The 8,460-nt window shown below is 37.6% G+C and overlaps 1 pseudogene; it reads left to right on the top strand.

Annotated features, from left to right (window-relative positions):
- Positions 1–3,242: 3,242 nt before the first annotated feature.
- LOC129518609 (T-complex protein 1 subunit beta-like) lies at positions 3,243–4,906 on the top strand (annotated as a pseudogene).
- The last annotated feature ends 3,554 nt before the right edge of the window (positions 4,907–8,460 follow it).

Below are 8,460 nucleotides of genomic sequence, written 5' to 3'. Positions count from 1 at the left end.
ATCAAGCAATCCTTGTGAAAAAACATTTGATGATTATGTAAGGATTTATTTTTGTGCTATTTCACTGGTCTATATGGCTGTCCTTATGTCAGAACATGGCTGTTTTGATTATTATAATATTGTAGTAAGATTTGAAATAAGTGTGAGGCCTCCAATTTTACTTTTCTTTTTAAAGATTTTCTAGCTAATGTCATTTAAGATTCCACATGACTTTTAGGATAGGTTTTTCTTCTTTTCCAAAAAATTTTATTGGGATTTTGATTGGCATTGTATTGTATAAGCAGACCACTTTGGGGAGTTTTGTCATTTTATAAATATTAACTCTTCCAAACCATAAACATGGAATGCATTTCCATTTACTTATGTTTTTAATTTTGTTCAGCAATGTTTTATTGTTTTCATTGTTTTTCACCTTCTTGGTTAGGTTATTTTCTAAGTATTTTACTATTTTTGATGCTATTTAAATGGAATTATTTTTGTAATTTTTCAAATTCTCAATTCTGCATAGAAATATAACAGATTTGTTTGTTGATATTGTATCCTCTACTACTCCGAATTCATTTATCAGTTCTAATAGGGTTTTTTGGGGGTGGGGGGGTGTGTGATCTTTGGTGTACTTTACATATATGATAACATCATCTACAAACAGAAATAATTTTATTTCTTCCTTTCAAACTTGCATGCCTTTTATTTCTTTTTCTTGACTAATTGCTATAGCTATCATTTCCAGTATTTTGTTGAATATAAATGGCACAAGCCAGCATCTTCATCTTGTCCCTGATCTGAGAGGATATACTTCCAGTCTTACACCATTGATTATGACTTTTTAAGTTTTATTTAAATTCCAGTGTGTTAACAACAGAGTAATATTAGTTTTAGGTGTACAATTTATTGATGCAACACTTCCATATAACATTCAGCGCTCATTACAACAAGTGCACTCTTTAATCTCCATTACCTATTGAACCCATCTCCCCAACCACCTCCCCTCTAGTAACCATCAATTTGTCCTCTGTACTCAAGAGTCTATTTCTTGGTTTGTCTCTCTTTTTTTCCTCTTTGCTCTTTTGCTTCATTCTTAAATTCCACATATGAATGAAATCAAATCATATGGCATTACTTTTTCTCTGACTGACTTATTTCGCCTAGAATAAAACTCCCTAACTCTGTCTACATTATTCCAAATGACAAGATTTCATTCTTTTTATGGCTGAGCAATATTCCTTTATATATGTATACACCACATATTCCTTACCCATTCATCAGTTGATAGACATTTGGGCTGTTTTCATAATTTGGCTATTGTAGATAATGCTGCTGTAGACATTGAGAAATATGTATTCCTTTGAATTAGTATTTTTGTATTCTTCAGGTAAAGATATAAGAAATGGAGAATCCAATTAAAAGTGAGCAGAAGACATGAATAGATATCTTTCAAAAGAAGACATACAGATGACCAACAGACACATGAGGAGATGCTCAACATCACTCACCAATAGGGAAATGCAAATCAAAACTACAAAGAGATATCATTTCAGACATGTCAGAATGGCTAAAATCAAAAACACAAGAAACAACAGGTGTTGGCAAGGATGTGGAGAAAGGGTACACTCTTTCACTATTGGTGGGAATGCAAACTAGTGCATCCACTGTGGAAAACAGCATGTAGTTTCCTCAAAAAGTTAAAAATAGAACTATCTTATGATTATGATGTTTGCTTTGGATTTTTATATATGGCATATGTTGAGGTAGTTTACTTCTATTTATGTTTTGTTGAGTATCATGAAAGGTGCTTAATTTTGTCAAATGTTTTTCTGTATCAGTTGAGATGATTATGTATTTTTTCCTCTTCATTCTGTTGATGTAGCACATTACATTGATCAATTCCTATATATTGAATCATGCTTATATTCCAGGACTAAATTCCACCTGATTATGTTTTACAATCCTTTTAATATGCTGCTGAATTCTTTTTGCTAGTATTTTGTTGAATATTTTTGCATCAATGTTCATTAAGGATATTGGCCTATAGTTTTCATGTATTGTCTTTGTCTGACTGGTAGTGGTTTAATGTTGACCTCATAGAATGAGTTACAAAGTTTATTCTCTTCAATATTTTTGGAAAAAGTTGAGAAATATTGATACTTTGTCTTCCTCTTTCCATTTCCTTCCTTGTATAAATTAAGTTTTTCATTTTAATTCCAATATAGTTAACACACTCTGTTATATTAATTTCAGGTGTACAATACAGTGATTCAACAATTCTATGCATTACTCAGTGCTCATCACGATAAGGGTACTCTCAAATCCCCATCACCGATTTCACCCTTCTTCCCACCAACCTCTCCTCTGGTAACTATCAATTTGTTTCCTATACTTAAGAGACTCTTTCTTGGTCTGCCTCTTACTCTCTCTTTCCTTTCCTATGTTCATTTGTTTTGTTTCTTAAATTCCACTTATGAGTGAAATCACATGGCATTTGTCTTTCTCTGACTGGCTTACTTCACTTAGCATCATAATCTCTAGATCCATCCATGTTGCAAATGGCAAGGTTTTATTTTTTATGGCTGAATAATATTACATTAATTATCTCTATCTTTATCTCCATCTCTATCTATCTATCATCTATATCTATCTCTCAACTCTTACTTATCCATTCATGTTTCGATGGACACATGACTGCTTCCATAATTTAGCTATTGAAAGTAATGCTGTAATAAACATAGGGGTGCATGTATCCATTTGAATTAGTGTCTTTGTATTTGAGTAAAAGCCCAGTACTGTGATTTCTGGATCATAGGATGGTTCTATTTTTAACTTTTTGAGGGATCTTGATACCATCTTCCATAGTTCCTGGACCAATTTGCATTCCTACCAATAGTGCACAAAGTCTCCTTTTTCTCCACATCCTTGCCAGCACTTGTTTCTTGTGTTTTTTTTATTTCAGCCAATCTGACAGGTGTGAAATGATATTTCTTTGTGGTTTGATCTGCATTTCCTGATGATGAGTAATGTTGAGCATCTTTTCATGTGTCTGTTGGGTTAGGGTTAGGGTAAGCATTATATACAAATTTTATATATATTTATTTTTATATATTTATAAATATAAATATTCAAACATATAAATATATTTAAAGCTGATAGTTTTTTAATTTTGAGTGCATTCTAAAAGCACTACTTTTGCCCTCCGGTCCCGGGCGTGAGCCGTGAAGGGTTAGCGCATGTGCCGAAGCCGCGGAACCATGGCGTCCCTTTCCCTCACACCTGTGAACATCTTCAAGGCTGGAGCTGATGAAGAGAGAGAGGAGACGGCTCAGCTGTTGTCTTTTATTGGTGCCATTGCTATTGGAGACTTGGTGAAGAGCACCCTAGGACCTAAGGGCATGGATAAAATTCTATTAAGCAGTGGACGAGATGCTTCTCTTATGGTAACCAATGATGGTGCAACTATTCTAAAAAACATCCGTGTGGACAATCCAGCAGCTAAAGTTTTAGTTGATATGTCAAGGGTTCAAGACGATGAAGTTGGTGATGGTACTACCTCTGTTACTGTTCTGGCAGCAGAATTACTAAGGGAAGCAGAAACTTTGATTGCAAAAAAGATTCACCCACAGACCATCATTATGGGTTGGAGAGAAGCCACAAAGGCAGCAAGACAGGCTCTGTTGAATTCTGCAGTTGATCATGGTTCTGGCGAAGTTAAGTTCCATCAAGATTTAATGAACATTGTGGGAACAACATTGTCCTCAAAACTTCTTACTCATCACAAAGACCACTTTACTCAGCCGTAGAAGCTGTTCTCAGACTGAAAGGCTCTGGTAATCTGGAGGCAATTCATGTCATCAAGAAGCTAGGAGGAAGTCTGGCAGATTCCTATTTAGATGAAAGCTTTCTGTTGGATAAAAAAAATTGGAGTAAATCAACCAAAGCAAATTGAAAATGCTAAAATTCTCATTGCGAATACTGGTATGGATACAGACAAAATAAAGATATTTGGTTCCAGGGTAATAGTTGATTCTACAGCAAAGGTTGGTGAAATAGAACATGCCGAAAAGGAAAAAATGAAGGCAAAAGTTGAACGTATTCTTAAGCATGGGATAAATTGCTTTATTAACAGGCAGTTAATTTACAATTATCCTGAACAGCTCTTTGGTGCTGCTGGTGTTATGGCTATCGAACATGCAGATTTTGCAGGTGTGGAACGCCTAGCTCTTGTTACAGGTGGTGAAATTGCCTCTACCTTTGACCACCCAGAACTAGTGAAGCTTGGAAGTTGCAAGCTTATTGAGGAAGTCATGATTGGAGAAGATAAACTTATCCACTTTTCTGGGGTAGCCCTTGGTGAAGCTCATACCATTGTTTTTGGGTGGTGCCACTCAACAGATTTTAGATGAAGCAGAAAGATCTTTGCATGATGCTCTTTGTGTTCCTGCCCAAACTGTGAAGGATTCTAGAACAGTGTATGGAGGAGGCTGTTCTGAGATGCTGATGGCTCATGCTGTGACACAGCTTGCCAGTAGAACACCAGGCAAAGAAGCTGTTGCGATGGAGTCTTATGCTAAAGCACTGAGAATGTTGCCAACTATCATAGCTGATAACACAGGCTACGACAGTGCAGACCTGGTGGCCCAGCTGCGAGCTGCCCACAGTGAAGGTAACACAACTGCTGGCCTGGATATGAAGGAAGGTACCATTGGCGATATGGCAGTACTGGGTATAACAGAAAGTTTCCAAGTGAAGTGACAAGTTCTTTTGAGTGCAGCTGAAGCAGCAGAGGTGATTCTGTGTGTGGACAACATTATCAAAGCAGCACCAAGGAAACGTGTCCCTGATCACCACCCCTGTTAAACATTCCCATGTGCTGTTGAGCTCTGGACCAGTTAGTTCATAGCAAAGTTGTGTTTGAAAGACTGCGACTGCTCAAGGAAGACTGTGGAATCTAAGTTTATCTGTGGCTCTTATATCCTTAAGTTTGAACATATAACTGACCTTCTATTTTAACATGGGTCTAATTTATTTGCTGTTTCATTTTCCATAAGTTTCAGATGATTTAAAAGTTTGTTTCTCATACTGTGCATCAAAATAAAAATTTTAACAATTTTAAAAAATAAAAAAATAAAAGCACTGCTTTAAACCCCCTCCCAATATTTTATGTCTTAATATTTTATTTGACATTTTCTATTTTGTGTATCCCTTAACTATTCATTATAATTATATGGTTCCAGGGATCCCTGGGTGGCGCCGCAGTTTAGCGCCTGTCTTTAGCCCAGGGCGCGATCCTGGAGTCCCGGGATCGAATCCCACATCAGGCTCCCGGTGCATGGAGCCTGCTTCTTCCCTCTGCCTGTGTCTCTGCTTCTCTCTCTCTGTGTGACTATCATATAAATAAATAAAAAGAAAGTATTTAATTATATGGTTCCACCCATATGAGTAATATAAAGAATAGTGAAAGGGATTATAGGGGAAAGGAGAGAAAATGAGTGGGAAATATCAGAAAGGGTGACAGAACATGAGAGATGCCTAACTCTGGGAAATGAATAAGGGGTAGTGGAAAGGGAGGTAGGTGGAGGGATGGGGTGACTGGGTGATGGGCACCAAGGGGGGCACTTGATGGGATGAGCACCGGGTGTTATACTATATGTTGGCAAATCAAATTCCAATAAAAAATATACAAAAAATATAATTGTAGTTCTCTTTACTATTGTCTTTTAACCTTCACAATAGCCTTTTGAGTGGCTAATTTACTATTTACCTTTACCAGTGAGATTGTTTTCTTTTATATGTTTTCTTCTTTCTACATATGGCCTTTTTTGGCTTAGAGAAAACATGTCTTGAGGCAAGATGGTGGAAGAGTAGAGGTTCTCATTTCATCTGGTCCCCCAAACTTACTTAGATAACTTTCAAACTATCCTGAAAATCTATGAATTCAACCTGAGATGTAAAGAGATAATAGCTGGAATGCTACAGAGAGAAAAGTGATCACTTCTTACAATAGGAGTGTGAAGAAGAGAAATAGAAGAGATATATCAAAAGATAAACAGCAGGGGGAGGGAAGCTTTGTAAGCCACTGCAGGAAAGTGGTATAGCACACAACCAGGTACTTTAGAAATCGCTCCTGTGAGAGTCTTCCCTGCTTGAAAAGTGCTCAGTGGTGAAATAGGGCAGAGTCACAGGAGAGGCAGTGAAGTCTCAATATTTCTGGAGACATATTAAGAATAGGGGCTCCCAGGAGAAAGCTCCAATTGTGCCACAAGCTGCAAACCACTGTCAGATTGCAGGTACTGATGCCATGCTAGGTCCAGGTAAAGGACTGGAATGTAGCAACCCTCTGGAGGCATCTGGGAGAGGCATATTGTGTGCGCAGTCCAGTGACTGAGTGCTCTCTCTGTCCCAGGGCCTGGCAGCGGACAAAAGCAAGCTATCTTCTGTTAGCCCCAGAAAAGATGGAGCCCAGGAGATCACAAGATGGCAAAAGCTCTCCTGGCACCACGTACCCTTCAAATTGTGTGAATCAGTTCCCCCACGCCTGCCCCCAGGAGGATCTGAGCCAGTGTGAACTGAGAAACAGTTCAGTACGTAGTGGGAGCTCTTGGCGCCAGGGCTGGAGATCTGGTTGCCACCATTTTTTTTCCTTTCACCCTGGAGAGGTGAGGCCTCCAGGAAAGAAAGGCATCACAGGATAAACAGCTCACACTGAATCCGGCCAACTGGCAAGGGTTGGTGCATCTCCACCCAGGCACAGACACCTTAGAAGCAGCACAACAGGCCCCTGCCCAAAAGAACAGCTAGAAGAACAGGGAAACAGCAATTTTACTGACCAAGCCATCCTGGAAAACTCCAGGGATGAGGGAAAATACTGTACAGAACTCAAGGTTGTTCTCTTTATGATTTGTTTATCTTTCAGTTTAAAAATTTCTAATATTCTTTCTCTTTTCCTGCTTTAACTACAACATGTTATAAACTCTTCATTTTTAAGTTTTTTACTTTCTGACTTTCATATTTTTACAATTACTTGTCATAGATATATTCTTCATTTTTTGCATCCTTTCAATGTATTCAATTTAATTTTTGTAGATATATAAGTTACAGGGGATTTTTTTGTATCATTTTCTTTAATAATCTTGGAATTTAGTACTTTCTAACATACAGACCAAAACACGCTCAGAACCAAGTGGAGCTCTGTGTTGGTCCACTCAATAAGATTATATTCTCTATTCCTCCCCCCTCTTTTGTTTTCTTGCTTTTGTTTTTGTTGTTGTTGTTTCAATATATAAGTTTTACTGGTTTATATAAATTTGGAATTTAACACCTTCTAACATACAGAACAAAATACACTCAGAACCAAAAGGATCACCCTCTTTGTCCACTCTGTAGACTATATTCTCTCTCCCCCACTACTTCCTCCCCCTCTCTTTTAATCGTTACTATTTTTTTGTTTTTCATTGTGTGGTCTTTTTTGTTCTTTTTCTTTTATTTTCTGGTCTCTGACCTCTTTGGAATCGTCTAGGGTGTATTTTACTTAGGTCGTGGTTGATATTTTTGACTCTGCCTCCTCCTGCATCCATTCTGCACTGGAAAAAATGACTAGAAGGAAGAATTCACCACAAAAAAAAGAACCAGAAGTAATACTCTCTGCCAAAGATCTAATGGATATGGATTTAAGTAAGATGTCAGAGGTACAATGTAGGAGTACAATTATAAAATTATTTGTGGCACTTGAAAAGAGCATAAAAGACTTTAAAGATTCTCTTACTGTAGAATTGAGATCTAATCAAGCTGAAATTAAAAATACTTTAACTGAGATGGAGTCTAAACTGGATGTTCTGATAAGGTTAATGAGGCAGAAAAGAGAGTGAGTGACATAGAAGACATTGATGGAAATGAAGGAAGCTGAGAAAAAGGGAGAAAAACAAGAGCCCACAAGGAGAGGCATGGGAATTCAGTGATAGTTTCAAAAAGAATAATATTCATCTTACTGGGATTCCAGAGGATATGGAGAGAGAGAGAGGACTAGAAAGTGTTTTTAAACAAATCATGGCTGAGAAATTCCCTAATGTAGGGAAGGAAACGGGCATTCATATCCAAGAGATACAGAGGACCCCCCAAAAAATCAACAAAAACTGGTCAACACCCTGACATATACTAGTGAAGCTTGCAAATTTCAGAGAAAAAGAGAAAATCCTAAAAGCACCTCAAAATAAGAGATTCCAAGCATGTATGGGGAGAAATATCAGATTAACAGTAGACCTAGCCACAGACACCTGGCAGGCCAGAAAGGGCTGGCATGATATACTCAAGGTACTAAATGTGAAAAACATGCAGCCAAGAACACTTTATCCAGCAAGGCTGTCATTCAGAATAGAAGGAGAGATAAAGAGCTTCCAAGATAGGCAGGAACTGAAAGAATATGTCACTACCAAACCAGCTCTGCAAGAAATACTAAGGGGGACCCTTTAAGCA

The sequence above is a fragment of the Nyctereutes procyonoides genome, unplaced genomic scaffold (genome assembly GCF_905146905.1).
Source record: "Nyctereutes procyonoides isolate TBG_1078 unplaced genomic scaffold, NYPRO_anot_genome, whole genome shotgun sequence".
NCBI lineage: Eukaryota > Metazoa > Chordata > Mammalia > Carnivora > Canidae > Nyctereutes > Nyctereutes procyonoides.
Note: the sequence above shows the minus strand (reverse complement) of the source record. Positions and strands in the feature narration are given on the sequence as shown.